The following is a 17016-nucleotide window of genomic DNA, read 5'->3' as shown; positions in this document are numbered from 1 at the left end:
GACTTCTTTTCTTTACTATTTTGTGTGCAGAAAACTACTCCTATTAACCATTGTTGAGTCTGCCACCTGGGGAAATGAGCATAATTCTTCTGAGGCCAAGAATTGAAAGAGAGGAAGGGTTTCAATGCCATCCTGATGTCATAGCAACATAGCAGTTTGTGTAATATGCTGCAAGTGCAAATGATATCCCTGAGGAGATTACTGACTGTGCAAAAATCAAAATGACCCTGCCTAAATACCATTCTTTGTGAGTTTTGTTCAAAACCTCAAGTGTCATTTTGTTCCTAGAGGATCGATGGGTAAGAAAGAACCTTTACGAGTAAATCTCCTTATGCAAACAGTCCATGCAGCTTTATAAGAACATCCTACCAACAAGTCACCAAGTAAGCAGAATGTTGATCGGCTTCCTTGGAAGCAAATAAACATAACGTGGCTATCAGAACCCTGTTCATAGGGCCAGGGGGCATTCAGGAGTTACTGCACCCCACCGTGGAGGGTTGAGGTCTTTTACTTCTGATGCCCCGGAGCTAGACCTACTATGGTTCCTGAGCAACTGAGCCAAGTATTCCCTCAGCACGTGACTCTCAGGAATAGCGTAGTCTAAGCAGTCCAATGCTCCTTTGGGGGAGGTGGATACAGGGGGGGGGGTGACCTCAGGCCTATAACTCTAAATACGTGGCTTAGCAACAATTAACTATTGTCCTGCCAAATACTCCTTTTTATGATGAGAGTATTTTATTTTCGCACCAACAACATAAGGAGAAACACATTCACAAACAGCTACACAGCCCCCTGAGATCAGAGTTTCATAGGCCATTCTCTGTCCCACTCCGTCCTCGTTCTAGTGCTTTGTGGTTATTCCTCATTCACTTTAGGCAACATCCATGGCAACCCCCACTAGAAGGCTGCTTCTCAAGAGTCCACTTTGACTGATAGGTCCAAATTCAGACTTACATTCAGAATTGGAGCATCCGGGTTTCCTGAATGCATCCCCTCTTTGGGTACTGTGGCGATAGTGGCTGGTTCAGGTGAGTTCACTACACAGCCCAGATGGGCTATACTTGATGCTTCCAGAGTTCTTAGCTCATGCTCTAGGAGCGACCAGAGGTTACATGCTGCTCCTCCTGGCAAGGTGAGTCTTTGGTCTGTCTCAAAATGGTGGGGAAGGGGGTGGGGGATATTACAAAGTTCTTGATGCTGATCTCTTGTTCCAGTGTAGGTGTGGGTTTCCTACGTCGCCTCACTCCTGTGATGCTATTGGTCGGATCACACTGCTTGCTACTCTCAGTGACCCCTCTCTCTGGCACAAAGGGTCACCGTACCTCCACTGTACGCTGGCACCAACACTATCGACATAGCAGATGCTTGTACAGCGATCCCTCCTGGCAATCGGGGTTGCTGATCCCTTACTGCATACGAGCTTCAACTAGATCGGCACAGCCATATCCACAGCAGACCTCCTCTAGCATACGGAGGTCACTGACTCTGTCATGCACATGGGCAACTACCCAATTGGTGCAACAGCAGTTTCCTCGCACCTCGCTCAGGGAACCCACTCAACAGAATTCCCCACTGGGCCTCTCTCCCACCAATGCTCTTCTCTTGCTCACAGGGCTCACTAGTCTTGGCAATCAGGCAGGTGCTGGTGTTCCAGGGCAGGAGGTCTTAGATTCCCTGGTTGATATCCCCTCACACAGCAGGGAAACTAGCAAGCCCTTGTCTCCACTCCTGGTCAGAGGCAGAGGTTTTACAGAGCTTCTCCTCCTTGCACAGCCCAACTGGGTTCTTGGCACCTTTGGAGTTTTCAAGCTCCCCTTCTTATATTCCATTTACATATACCAAATGTGATTTAGAGTCTGAGTTGTTCTAGTAGTTTATACTAGGGGTCTGCTTCCTTTTGCAGGGCCCACTCCTCTGCACTTTCTTCCTCTTGAAAGCAGTCTGTCACAACAGGAGTGACTCCACAGCTGACAGCCCAATACAGGTCATGGGAGAAACTAGAATTCATGCCTGGATGTCTGCCACAGTGATGTTTATCAAAAGGTTAGGCAAGGGTCCCAGTCCTGCTTTTTTGATTCTCTTATCAGCCCCATCTCCTTCCTGGGATGTGGCCAGGCCACTTCATTATGAACCTCTGTCTGCATCAAAAAGCACCCTTTTGAAGTGTATCGGGGAAACATGGCTCTCCCTTCTCCAGTGTATCCTACCTAGCTTACAGAAATGCAGCAATACACAAGTCTGTCTGGGAGATTCCTCTCTTTTCTTCACATTCCACCATGCAGCCGTAGGTCTCCCAAAATGTAACCCATAACCTGCACACACATACCAAGCATGTGTTTTTGGCATACATGCACTATACAGCACTGTCTCCTTCATGTACTGTACCATGCACAGGTACACATACACCCAGCACATGCATTTAACATGAACGCACTGCACATCACTATATCCTTCGTGTACTGTACCACTCACAGACACACATACACCCAGTATGTTCATTTAACCAGCAGGCACTATGCACTAGTGCATTATCCCTGTATTGTACCCTTCCCAGACACACACACCCAGCGCAGATGCACCACTCATACGCTGTACAGCACACCACTTAAACCGATGTAGACCAAGGGGTCAGTTAAGCACAAAGCAACGGAACTTTGAATGCGGGAGCCCGTAGGCCTCACTCCAGTGACGAAACTGGACTTCTTCAGTCCTACTGATCACTCACTGTATGCTGCCACCACTGCGCACGTGCTCCTTAATTCCTGGTGAAGGCAGTTGTTTTTCACTACTATGAACGCCTCCTGGTCCAAGAAGACCGAAGTCTGTGAGACAGGCATATGTAATGGGGCGCACACATGATCTGTGTTTGTTTAGTACACCAAAAATCAGCATTTGAGATGAATTAACACATTTCTAAACAATACGAATACCCAAAGGAGTCTTTGCAGTCGATTGAGAATAAATAAGAACAGCACACGAAGAGAACCGCATTAAGAAGGCTTTCAATGTCTTCCTAAATTTTATATATTAAGATAAAAATGTTATACCTAGTAATGGAGCATTCCACTATTTCAAGCTATCCGAGAGAAATTTCTTCTGCCATCTGTGGTTCTTTACCCTTGGAATAACATTTTTGTTCTCTAAGGAGCACAAGTTTTGCTTAGGTAGATACCAATGGAATTTTGCTTTCAAATGGGCTGGACCACAGGTATGCAAGGCCTTGTAAGTGATGTACAGCATCGTTAAAATAATTTGCTTCCTAAGGGGGAGCCAGTGTAACTTCAGTAGTTCCTGCAACACCATTTTTAATTTCGGTAAATTAAGAATAAGGTGTGCTGCTGCAGTCTGAACTGTCTGAATCTTATTTATTGACTGCTGGTTGATGTTACGGTAAAGTGCATTGCAATAATCAATGTGAGAGGAACTTTGTGTTAGTAAACCTGTTACTGATTTGAGATCGGAATAAAGGGAAAGCACTTTCTAAGTGTTGGAATTATATGGAAACCTGTTTAGGGAGTCTAGATGATCTGTGCGGAGAAGTCGATTTGTCATTAAATATCATACCTGAGATCCATACTGCCTTAGTGGGGGGTGGCAGAACTCCTAGCACACTTTGCCACCATCTGGGCGTCCAAAAAGATAACTTCTTGCCAAAGAGGATTACTTTTTTTTCCACAATTAGTTTGAGGCAGTTTTTTGTCATCCAAAGTCCTAATTCATGCATACAATTCTGAAAGTTGGTACCAACCTTCTGTTAAACGCTGCTGAAAGATCTAACATAACCATGGCTGCCCTTCCACCTCCGTCCACTATCATTCTGATGTCATCTGTCGCTGCAACGAATGCAGATTCTGTATAGTGATCGCCACTAAAGCTAAACTGTGAAGAATCAACAAGATCATGATCAATAGATGTCTCACCAGTTCAGGTCCAGATATCAGTACAGTTGTTGCATTCAGGACAAGGGGTGCACGTCCATTACAATGTAGAGGTCATTCCCTTGCCAACACTGGCATGAAAGAGGTTGTTTACCCCTTCAAATGAGTATATTTGTCATATTTTGCATTAATAACCTTCCATTTGTAACACCTTCAAACGAGTTGATGGTGCTCTGAAAATTGTTCTCTAACATGCTTTCAGCTGATTTTTCCTCTCGAGTAGCAGGCCTTGGAATTTCATCAAAGGACTCCAAATTCTTTGAGGTGCCATATGCACTTTCAGCATAATTTTCTTTTTCTGATAGATACATCTGCCGTGTGGATTCCTCACCTTGTGAATATCCCCTTGCGCCAGCAACATTCGGAAATTCTTTTCAATGGCTTCGCGCTGACGTGGACTTGGACGTCATAGAAGCACGGCACCGCTCGCGACTCCGCTGACGTCACCGACGCCTATAATAGGCCCACGCCGGCGTGATGACATCAGTTCCCTTTTTTCTGCGTCGTCGACGCTAACGGTTTTCTGGGATCGTACTGTATCTTCCTGGTGACTTTGTTACTCTTGTTCTATTATTGCTGTTTCTGTTTTCTTCGAGATGTCGTCGAAGAAGACTGGCTTTAAGGCTTGCGGAGAATGTGGCAAGACAATGTCTATTACTGACCTGCATGAGTGCTGCGTCTGGTGCCTGAGTTCCGACCATGACGTCGAGGATTGCCCTTGTTGTAAGAAGATGACCCCAAAGGCCCTGCGGGAAAGGGAGACGAAACTCCTCGTGGCAAAACTGAAGAGTAAGAAGATTAAAAAGACTTCGAAGTCTCGATCTCGGCGTTCGAGGTCGAGGTCTCGATCGAAGTCGCGCTCGGAATCGTCTTCAGCTCATGTTTCAAGATCCTCAAGGAAAAAGCATAAGAAGAGGAGCCATGAGTCACGTCATCACTCAGGGAAGGACTCTGGTTCGAGGCCGAAGTCACAGGTCAAACTTCTTAATAAAGAAGCGGAGGTTTCGGCGTCGGAGGATCAGGACTCTGTTGGTGAAGCTTCGCATCCGAATTCGCCCGAGTCGCCGAAGCAGTTGGCTGTCCCTTCTCCATATCCGTCCAATCCTTCTGGTCAGGAGGATGAAGGTGAGGTGCAGAAGGTTGGTGAGGCCGAGGTTCCGGTGCCTGCGGGTTCGTTGACCCCGGTTCCGGGACTCGGGGAAGAGGTCGACTTCGTGTCGACTCCGCCTCCTCGGGAACAGCCCGGAGGACCGTATCCAGATTTTCCGGCTCCGGGTCAGGATCCATCCCAATTCCTGAACGCCATGTTTGGTGTTTATTCCAGGGCGATGTACCCGTCTGGTGCACCTGTTGGTCCCACGGGTCCTATGTCTTTTAACTTGGGTGTTCCCCAAGCTTATGCTCCTGCGCCCTTCATGCCTTTTATGCCAGCTCTACCACCGCATTGGCATTTTCCGACACCGCCTGGGTCGTCGACGCCGAAGCGTACGACGCCGACTCCGTCGACGCCGGTTCCATCGACGCCGGTGCCTACGACTCCGAGGCAGGATTCTGTTCGACCTCGTGTGAAACTACCTCATCCGACTTCGGGTTCGATGCCGGCCCCGTCTGAGTCGGTTCCGGATCCTTCGACTTCTATCGTGAAGGAAAGGTCACGGAGAGAAGCCCAGAGACTTCTGGAGGAAGAACAATATCGGTATGCTGATATGGAGGAAGGAGAGTTGCAGGAGTCTGAAGATCCTATTGAGGACCTGGGAGAGGCCAGTGGGCTTGAACTGTCTCCTGAGTGGGATTTGGTTTCGGTGTTGAATGTGCCTTCAAAGGATGTGGTGCCTTATCACACTGTTATCAAAAAGGCGGCAAATTTATTGAACATTACTCTGCCCACTGCTGAGTATAAGTCAAATCTTCTAACTGAAGTTATTCACTCACCCTCCTCTTCTATTGAGCCAATGCTGCCCTTTAATGATGCGTTAGCTGAACCCATCCATGAAGTTTGGAAGAAGCCTTTGTCTACTCCAGCGGTTTCTAGGGCAGTGGCGAGGAGGTACAGGGTTGCGCCTGGTGACCCTGATTTTTTGTCAACGCACCCCCTGCCTGAGAGTTTGGTTGTGCAGGCTGCCTGCTCGAAGAGGTCTGCTGGTGCTTTTCCACAGGTTCCTGGGGATAAGGAGTCTAGAAAGCAGGATCAGGCTGCCAAGAAGGTCTTCTCCTCAGCCAGTATGGTGTTAAAGTCAACCAACGCAACTTGTCTGATGGGGTGGTATGTCCATGCCTTGATGGATTCTGTTAAGCAGTTGGTTCCGAAAATCCCTGAGGAGGATAGAAAGGATTTTCAGGAGGTGATATCGGACACTCAGGCTGCTGCGAGGCAGGTGATTCAGAGTGGGTTGGACACTGCTGATTCGGTGGCGAGGGTCATGGGCTCTTCCGTGGCCACTAGGAGAGCCGCGTGGCTTAAAACGTCGGAGTTCTCTACAGATGTTCAGTCTGTTTTGATGGACTTGCCTTTTGATGGCTCAGGATTGTTTGGCAAGAAGGCTGATGCGGCCTTGGAACATTTTAAAGACAGTAGGGCCACTGCGAAATCTTTGGGCCTTCAGTCCAGGGGTACTACTGGAAGGCGCTTCAGAGGATTTGGCAGATCTTCCTTTCGTTCCTACAGACCATCTCAGCAGCAGCCACAGCAACAGCAAAATACGCTGTACAAATCATACAGGGGCAGGCAAAGAGCCCGTCCTAGAGTCCGTCAAGCTTCCTCCTCCTCCTCTTCTTCCCCTTCCCAGCCCCCTGCCAACGCAGCAAAGCAGCCCTAGATCCGCCATTCCAGATCATGTGGTCCCAGTGGGGGGCCGGCTTACCCATTTCCTACGAGATTGGGAATTGATAACATCGGATCTTTGGGTTCTCAATCTCGTGGGGAATGGGTATGCTCTTCCATTTCGGGAGTTTCCCCCAAATTACCCTCCTTGCCAGGGTTTTTGTTCAGAGGACCACCTGCTTCTCCTGCAGGAAGAAGTCCTGGCACTGTTCAGAAAGGGTGCGATAGAGGTGGTTCCGGAGCAGGAGAGGGGTCAGGGATGCTACTCCCGGTATTTTCTGATCCCCAAGAAGGATGGCAGACTTCGGCCAATCCTAGATCTCAGGATCTTGAACCTTTACCTGAAACAGGAAAAGTTCAAGATGCCCACTCTTGCACATGTTCTTCTAGCGCTGCTGGAAGAAGACTGGATGGTGTCGCTCGACTTACAGGATGCGTATTTTCATATTCCCGTCTTGAAGTCGCACAGAAAGTATCTCCGTTTTACGGTTGAGTCGCAACACTACCAGTTTGCGGTCCTTCCGTTTGGTCTTACTACTGCGCCTCGAGTCTTCACCAAGGTGATGGTAGTGGTGGCAGCACATCTCAGGAGGTCAGGGATTCCTGTATTCCCGTATCTGGACGACTGGCTGATCAAAGCGGAGTCGCCCGAGAAGGTGCTCCATCATCTGCAAGAGACAACTCATTTGTTGCACAGGTTGGGTTTTTCGATAAATGTACCCAAGTCTCACCTGGTGCCCTCCCAGCGCAACCTGTTCATAGGTGCGGTACTGGACACTACTGTATGTCGTGCATTCCCTCCTCCTCAAAGGATTCGCGACATACAGGAAATGATTCCTTTATTCTTCAATGGAGCGGTTGTTCCAGTCCTGAAGGTCCTTCGCCTGCTCGGTCTGATGGCTTCTTGCATTCTATTGGTCAACCATGCACGCTGGCACATGAGGGCGCTCCAGTGGTGCCTCCGCAGGAAGTGGTATCAACACAACGGAGATCTCATGGAGTCAGTGAGGATCTCCAGAGAAGCTGCGGCGGATCTGTCTTGGTGGGGCGTGGAAGGCAACCTGTCTCAGGGGAAGCCTTTTCAGCTGCCTCCTCCGGTGGCCACAGTAATAACGGATGCATCCACTCTAGGGTCGGGTGCTCATCTGGGGGATCTGGAGGTCAAGGGTCTTTGGTCTCCAGAGGAAAGGTTGCTTCATATCAACCTTCTAGAATTGTGGGCGATACGTTTGGCGCTCAAGGCCTTCCTCCCTTCGCGGTCGGTCGGTCCAGGTCCTAACAGACAACACGACCGCGATGTGGTACATCAACAATCAGGGAGGAGTGGGGTCGCAGTGTCTCTGCAGAGAGGCTCTGCGTCTCTGGTCCTGGGTTCAGGACCACCAGATTTGTCTGATGGCAAATCATCTGGCCGGTGTTCAGAACGTTCGTGCAGACAGTCTCAGTCGGCAGTTCTCTGCCGACCACGAGTGGAGGCTTCATCCGGAGGTAGTTCGTCACGTCTTTCGGACGTGGGGAACTCCTCAGGTGGACCTTTTTGCCACTCAAGAGAATGCTCACTGCCCGTTATTCTGCAGTCTCCAGTATCCGATGCAAGGAGCCTTGGGGGACGCGTTTCAGTTGAGTTGGAGCTCACAACTCCTTTACGCGTTTCCTCCCATACCTTTGATTCCTCGGGTTCTGAGGAAAATTCGTCAAGACCAGGCCCAAGTTATATTGATCGCCCCGGATTGGCCAAAAAGGGTGTGGTACTCAGACCTTCTCCACCTTTCCTCTCACCCGCCGCTCCGTCTCCCTCACAGGGCAGATCTCCTCTCCCAGATGGAGGGGCAGGTTCTACACCCCCACCTCCAGACCTTACACCTTCATGCCTGGAGATTGAACGGGGCAACCTGAGTTCTTTTTCTGATGTAGTGGATGTCATCTTGTCAGCCAGGTGTGACTCCACTAAGTCCATCTATTCTTATAGGTGGTCAAAATTTGTTACTTGGTGCAGGGAGAAGTCTATAGACCCTTTGAAGGCCCATTTATCTGATGTTCTCCAGTTTGCCCTTTCTCTGGCACGGCAGGGGCTTGCTGTTGCCACAGTGAAGGGCTATCTTTCAGCGCTGTCGGCTTTTATCTGTTTGCCTGACCAGCCCTCTCTTTTTAAATCTCCTGTAGTCTTAAGGTTTTTGAAGGGCCTCTCAAATAAGTTCCCTCCTACTCCTTTTATTGTGCCTCAGTGGGACTTAATTCTTGTTTTGACCTTTCTGATGGATGCTCCCTTTGAGCCTCTTCACAAATGTCCTATGAGGCTTTTGACTCTTAAGACAGTCTTCCTCGTTGCAATAACCTCAGCAAGGAGGGTAAGTGAGCTTCAAGCTCTTAGTTCCAAGCCCCCATTCTTGACCATTCATGCTGATCGAATGGTTCTTAGGACCAGGGCTGCTTTTCTGCCTAAGGTGGTGACTCCTTTCCACCTTGGTCAATCCATTACCCTTCCTACCTTTTATCCTCCCCCACACCCTTCCAAGGAGGAGGAGAGGTTACACTGTCTGGACCCCAAGAGGGCGGTGTCTTTTTACCTGGACAGAACTAAAGACTGTCGGTTGGATGACCAGCTCTTCATTGGCTTTGCTGGCTGCAAGAGAGTAAGAGCGGTCCATATGAGGACTTTATCAAGATGGATCGTCTTCTGTATAAAGATCTGCTACTCTTTGGCCGGTAAGGAACCACCAGAGGGTATAAGGGCTCATTCTACTAGAGCTAAGTCTTCGACCTCAGCATTGGCTAGAGGTGTGCCTGTAGAGGATATTTGTGGAGCGGCAACTTGGTCTTCCCTCCACACATTCGCGAAGCATTACTGCTTGGATTCCGAAGTGAGGAGGGACGGTCATTTTGCACGCTCTGTCCTTCAGGATTTCCTGGTCTAGAAGAGTGGACACCCTCCTCCGGGAGTGGGGACTGCTGTGGGACTCTATTCACAAGGTGAGGAATCCACACGGCAGATGTATCTATCAGAAGAACAAGTTACTTACCTTCGTTAACGCTTTTTCTGGTAGATACAATATCTGCCTGTGGATTCCTCACTGACCCACCCGCCTCCCCGTTGTCCACTCTTCTATGCCAGAGTTTCTATTATGTATTTGTTTTATTTTCAAGGGGTTGTTTATTTCAAATGTTTTGTTGCATTTGCTTCACACTGTGTGTGTTACCTTGATATTTGTACTGCGTATACTGGGTATATGTCTACTGTCATTGGTCCACCCGTGTGCCTCGAAGGCACGGAAAAAAGGGCGGAACTGATGTCATCACGCCGGCGTGGGCCTATTATAGGCGTCGGTGACGTCAGTGGAGTCGCGAGCGGTGCCGTGCCTCTATGACGTCCACGTCGGCGCAAAGCTACGAAAAGAATTTCCGAATGTTGCTGGCGCAAGGGGATATTCACAAGGTGAGGAATCCACAGGCAGATATTGTATCTACCAGAAAAAGCGTTACCGAAGGTAAGTAACTTGTTCATTACCACATGCTGAGGATGCTAAATGACTGACATTTTCACTTATGACTTGGATTAATGTTGTTGTAGGAATGTGCCCCTTTTTTACATGGTCAACCCCACTTTTTGCCTGGTATCTGATGCAATTTTGACAGAAGTGCTCTGGGTTTCTACTAACCTGGTCCCCAGTGAAGATCATTCCCTAATGTGTACAATTGTTTCTCCAATTGCCAATACCTTTAGCACCCCCTGTAGGTTCCTAATAATTGGTACCCTTGGTGCCTAGGGCAAGGAGGCTAAAAAGGGCCTCTAAGGGCTGTGTGCCATGTCTGCAGACATTGAATTCGGCATAGGCAAGCCACCCCTACAGCAGGCCTTACAGTCCTAAGGCAGGGTGCACTATACTACATGTGTGCGCATATCTGCATGAACAAATATGCCCCTGTGATGTCAGTTAATTCTTAGATATCAGAAGTAGGGAGGGAAGCCATTTTAAGGACATGTGCTTGACACTGGTAAAAATTAGTTCCCCCAGCTACATGATCACTTAAATGAAATCTATGGTGTTTGGTGTCAAACAGCTGGTATCAATAAACTCACCCTGATTCCAGTGGTGTATCTTTTAATACATGTACCAAGAGGGCACCTTAGAGGTGCTCCCTGAAAACCTACCAGCCTCTAGTGTGCTAGCTGACTGGTGTTGACCAGCCTGCCACCACAGACTGACTGCTTTCTGACCTCCTTCAGGTGAGAGCCTACGCTCTCTCAGTGCAAAAACAGTGTCTGCTCTGGCCGGAGGTTTTGTCCCCTCCTCCAAGCAGGATGGTTAAGTAATAAGCAGAAGGCTTCAAAGGCCTCTGCCACCTTTGATATGCGATCACGGCTTCCCCAGACTTGGGAAGTCCTAATCTCCTGCCCTGGGCCCATTTGGCACCAGGACAGGTGGGAAATTAGATATGCAGGGAGGTGTAGTGCACTATCAAGCCAGTCACACCCCTAAGGTGAGCTGCCAGATGAGCAGCTCACCTTAGCCCCCTCCCCCACCTTATGAAATTCCGCCATCTTGGTGAAGGCAGAATTAGGAACTCTGGGACAGAGTTATGCCCACTCCCCACAGGAAGTGGTCATATAGGGGGTGTCGTGACCCCAAGGGTTAGCAGCCCCTTGGCTACCACTTTGGACTCCCCTTAACATTCCTAAATCTAGTATTTTGGAGAGCCCCTGGCACCAGAAAAGCAAATTCTGTTGACCTACGGAGAAGGAGGACCGTGAAGAGCCACGAAGAGCAAGAACTGAGGAGCAGCAACCCTGCTGGCCTGCCTGCTGTCCCTGACGGTTACACCAAAAACAACTCGTCCTGCAGCTGCTCTGCCTCCTAAAGCCCCGGAGAACTTCCCTGCAGGCACCGAAGAAGAGCCGTGATGACTCTGGACTGCGAAAATTCAACACCGGAAAGCCTCACTGCACCCATGCCCCTAGCCTGAGTTGAAGTGGGCCAGCAAGGTCTTGAGACACTCAAGAGTCGAACTCCACCTTGGGTTTGCCTGGAATTGACTCCCAGTCGCTGCCTGTAGCTCTTTGTGCAGGCACACTCAACAGCGAGGGTCTCCTGCAGCAGGGACCTGATGCCTAAAAGCATCACTGCACTTGAGCCCCACAGCCAGAGAAGTGGACCAACGGTGTCCGTACGTGCCCGAGCATCTTGAGAACAGAGTCCCCCTGTGGGTTCAACAGGACTGGCCACCCAGTCTCAGCTTGCAGCCTCTTTTCCCCAGGACCGTTTCCATTGGAACTAGCGGGCACCTGATGCCAAAAAGCACCTCTGCAGAGGGACGCCCCAGTGCCTACTGAGGTGACCTGTTAGTGCTGCCTTGGACCTTGTTCCATACTTACCATAACTCCACAAGTTAGGTCCTGTAAGTCGCTGCTAAGTACCCGTATGCAGTATATGTGTTTTTTCTCATAGGATAACATTACTGCAATAGAGACAATACAAGTATATTTACCTGTTTTCTTCAAAAGTGCTATTTTAAAAAGTGCTTACCCAAAAACGATGTTGAGGTAAAAAATGATATAAAAATATGTGCTGTTTTGCTAAATCGGTGTGGCTCTCCGTATTCAATGGGTATTGTGTTTTGACTGTGTATGCATTAAATGTCTAACGCTCTTTGATAAGCCTAAGGCTGCTCGACCAAACTACCACAGAACAAGCATTTACAATGCAATGGTTTTGCCTTTGTTAAAGTTAGAGCTATTGGCATTGCTCTTGACATTATTTTTATTTATGTTTTTTCTAACATAAATAAATGGCATTGTCATTTACAATGCCAATAGCTTAATCTCTCGCAAATGCCACACACAAACACCCACAGAGAGCCCCCCCCCACACACAGAGCCCCCCCACACACACCCACACAGAGCCCCCCACACACACACCCACACAGAGCCTCACACACACAGCCACACAGAGCCCCCCCACACAGAGCCCCCCCCACACACTGCAAGCCCTCCCCACACACTGCGAGACCCCCCCACACACTGCGAGACCCCCCCACACACACTGGGGATCAACATGAAAATAGGGCAATGACTGAGTTAGACCAAGAAGCAGGGGGTCAGTGTATTCTGCACTCCTCAATACGTTGAATAATAGTGGGGCTCACCAATCTATTGTCTTTGAATAAGTCAATAGGGAAAAGCCACACTTGTGACGTATCTAATCAGTACGCTCCCATGGATGACGTATCTAATCAGTACTCTCCCATGGATGAGCGCGATGGGAACGTGTTTATTAAGGAGCAAGACCAGACCAACTTCACAGAAAGTGCCTAGCAGCAGAGGGAAGGTCAAAAAGAAACACTTCAAATTGGCCATTGACTGGCAAAATATCGGATAAACTATTAGCCACACAGGACTATTAGAACAGTTACATTAACTTACAGTCACCTGCGGAGACTGCAACCCAACGCCCCTTAAAGCCCAATGTGCCTGAAACTGACCGGAGTGTCACAAACACGACTATGAACATGAAGATGTGGTTTATTGCGCGCTCACGATCCCATTGGCTAAAAGCCCAAAACGAGTTGCCAGCCTGGAGAAACTTGGCAGCTGCGTCTAACAGACACAGGTGAGCCAACAAATTAACAGGCAGAGCCGAGTCAAGGGTCAGGCTCGGATCTCAGAGCACGAACCCTGAAAAGGTTTGCTAAGTAAATCATACAACTACCATCACTCAGTATCATGAGCATGATAAAGTCTATTCAAAACTCAATTCGTATATTTCTTCAACATGGAAAGGTTTTGAAATAAAGCACATGACACCGCATCAATAAGAATGTATCAAGAGTGATAGTTCTCTAATGGTGCAAGTTTAAATAGGGTCACTCGTTTACGCCCTGTTCTGGGCCCAGATTATACAGCAACCACACTTGTATCAAATCAAACAGGTATTCGTACAACTTGTAGTCAGCCCACCTTTCAAAGTGCTTTCATATGCGTGCGATAATGAACATTGTGCACAAGATCACATAATTAAGCATGTTTTCTGGTTTCGCTTTGTACAAAGCGGCCAGTCAATCGGTATGCATTTGATTTCATTATGTTAAGGCTTTGCTTTTACCGCCATGCTGGTTTCTGGAGGTTTCATTTAGAGCGAGTTTAGAGCTCTTCACATGAACACGTTACATTAGGTCACATTCATTGCGTATACACGGGTGAGATGAAGGCTTTCCTGGGAGTCACAGGATGTGGAGCCGACGCCGAGATTGAACCTGGTCCCCCGGCTCCAGAGTCGGCAGCTCTGGCCCCAAGATCACACATCCTGGGTGGAGCGAGGGAGAAAAGCAGAAGCCGCATAAAAACTCGAGATTCCGACAGCTGGGCTTCAGCTTTCGGGGGCTCCCCAACCGCCAGCTCTACTAATTCAGACCAAATTAAATTAACTATTTTCTACTACTACGAGGAATCACAATTTAAAGATAAACCTGTTCAAGTGAGCAGTTACGCCCCTCTCGCTTTTAATGAATTGTTTTCTGTTTGAACAAACGAGCACTAGTTCTCCATAGCCCTCTTCCAGGCCTCTCTCCAGAAAAAAAACAAGCGTGCCGGTGAATAGTTTATTACAAATGAGTTATGCCTCTGCCAGGGTCAACTGACACCGATAAAGGCAACCCCCCTAACCAGAAACTTTACGGTACCTCAAACAGTTAAAGGGACACCCAGCTAGCGGAGGCTCGGCCGGCTGGGCCAATCCCAGCGCGGCCCTGGCTGGAGGCACACGGCTGCTTCCTTCGGGCCGGATCTCGCTGCGGGCAGCATCTCCGGTCTCCCTCAACACGGGAGACCGGCAAGGCAGGAAATGGCTTCCCCAAGGAAGGGGGAAGCGAAACCACGTCCTCCCGGCCCCGCCCACAACCAGGCGGCGGGCCGGACATCTTCTTCCGGTGTTTCTAATGCGAGGCACACGGCTGCTTCCTTCGGGCCGGATCTCGCTTCGGGCAGCATCTCCGGTCTCCCTCACAACACGGGAGACCGGCAAGGCAGGAAATGGCTTCCCCAAGGAAGGGGGAAGCGAAACCACGTCCACCCGGCCCCGCCCACAACCAGGCGGCGGGCCGGACATCTTCTTCCGGTGTTTCTAATGCCGGACCAGATTCGGGGGCGTTCCCGGCTTTCGGCTGACGTCGCGTGACGTCGGCAAAAGCCAAAGAATCTCGGGAACGCCCCCGAATCTGGTCCGGCATTGACGGACAGGCCCCTCGTCCAATGGCTAGGCTCCATTTATGGAGCCAGCCAATGAATGACGAGGGCCGACCCAAGCCACACTACAGTTCTCATCAGGTTTTCGCCTGCGCGAAAAAGATGCGCAGAGCGCATCTTTTCGCCAGGCAAAACCTAAAAAAGCACCTTAGGATTGTTAAAGCAAGTAATACCTGCACTCTCTACACAATATACCTTGTTTTGGTATATTATAAAAAAATACCAGCTTCCTACAATTGTTCCTTAAAAATGTTATATTTGTGGCCCCATAGTCAAAGTAAAAATTGAATGTCAGTCAATATCCCACACCACTGACACTCTGTACAACTCGAGCTGATTCAATTAGGGCTTCCAAATGGATCCTTAAGCTATATGGTCGCACAGTGGGCACCTGTATGTTGCTTATGTTCAACTTGAAGTTCACCTGCAGCTTCTTAGGGCTATATCCATCCCATCGAGAGAGAGTTTGGGTTTAAAGAGGGGCTATTGACTTTTTCCACTCCCTTTTATTTGGCTTTGTCAGAACCACTTAGGGACCCAAAGGACAAAGGTATCATAAACACTGTCATCTGGTTATAAGTTTGGGCCCTTGCTTAACATCCAGCCACCATTCACAGTCAGTCTCGCTCAACATTTGCTTATGTATTGCCATTGAGGGCACCTACACAGTCAGTGCTTAACTACAAGAGCTTTTAGAAAAGTACTGACACCAGCCAAATGAGCTCTATGATGCAGAAGAGCTGATATTCCTGGTAAGGTTATGCACCTACTCCTGGAGACCAAAAGGCTGTTGTATACGGGTACCATATCTAGCCACTAGTAGCCCTATGGGGGCGTCTTTCTTTAGAAAGGTTACTCTGAAGCTTATTTGCCAGGTCTTATTACAGATATGTTCGACTTCCACTTGGATGGAGCTCATACTCAAAACATACACTTGAACACTACATTCTGGCAGAAAGGACAGTTACTCCACATTTGCCAACAAACTCCAGCTCCCCATTTTGATGTGAGTTTAGAGTCCATCCGTAAGAGCATTACCAATGGGGGAGATAGCGTCCAGTTGAGTGGCAAACAACTGCCAGGAGTCTCAAACTTGGGTGGCCATGAATATGCACCTGTCTAATATTTCCCAAATGAAAGTTTTATATTTTCATCAAGTCCCACTTCAGATCCCCTCCACTATATACTGCAGTAGATGTTTTAAAAATCACTTTAAGATTTTAAACTTTAGGACTGGTTATCTGAATCTTCCAAGGCAGGTAGTCTATCGTGAAGTGACCGGCAGGAGGTCCCTTCAGTGGACATGCTGGCCACTCCTGAGGGTTACGAAGAATACTGGAAGCAGCATCCTCTGCTGTCACTAACAGGATGACAGACCTGCAGAGCAAGGTGTTTCTCCAGGAAAAAGTAACCATTTTAACTTCGCAGTGTAATAACATAAGAATCTGATCGAGACTTTGTTGTAAATTGGGCTGTTATTTGTGTGGCGCTTGTAAGTAACAACTCCACAATTGTCCTCGGCGGGAACCAAACACCCCATTGTAGCGATTGACTCTCACAGAGTAGCGAAGTAGAGCAGTCCAAGGCCTACTCAAGGGAGGTGGTGAGAGGTAGTAATCACCAATCCCTGGCATGCAATAATACCACTCAATCAATGATTGTCCTGTCAGTACTCTTTCTTTAGAAAAAGAAGTACACTTATTACACACACTACTAAATACTATGCTGTAATTTATAAATCTACATTGGCATATGAAAGATACAATAGATGACATTGTGCGATTATTTGTGACCCCCCCTAGAAGGGTCACCCAAACATATCAAGTGAGTTTCAACAGTCATTGTGTAGTAACTCTATTACTTTGACATACATTAGTGTCATAATTGCGATAATGATGTAGCAATAAGACATATGCAATCATCATGAAAACCCAATAAAACATTTATCAAAATTCAACTTTGTGTTTGTGGTTTCTTTTTATATATTTGATATTAACCTGTAGAGATCAGAACAACTGCTA

The 17016-nt window shown here is 48.3% G+C and overlaps 1 protein-coding gene across 1 annotated transcript in view; it reads left to right on the top strand.

Annotated features, from left to right (window-relative positions):
* The window catches only part of NCAPG (non-SMC condensin I complex subunit G), a 453174-nt gene that overhangs the window by 365825 nt on the left and 70333 nt on the right, over positions 1 to 17016 (top strand). The window lies entirely within an intron of this gene.

The sequence above is a fragment of the Lissotriton helveticus genome, chromosome 2_2 (assembly GCF_964261635.1).
Source record: "Lissotriton helveticus chromosome 2_2, aLisHel1.1, whole genome shotgun sequence".
Taxonomy (NCBI): domain Eukaryota; kingdom Metazoa; phylum Chordata; class Amphibia; order Caudata; family Salamandridae; genus Lissotriton; species Lissotriton helveticus.
The sequence above is the reverse complement of the archived record's forward strand: the minus strand, read 5'-3'. Positions and strand labels throughout refer to the sequence as shown.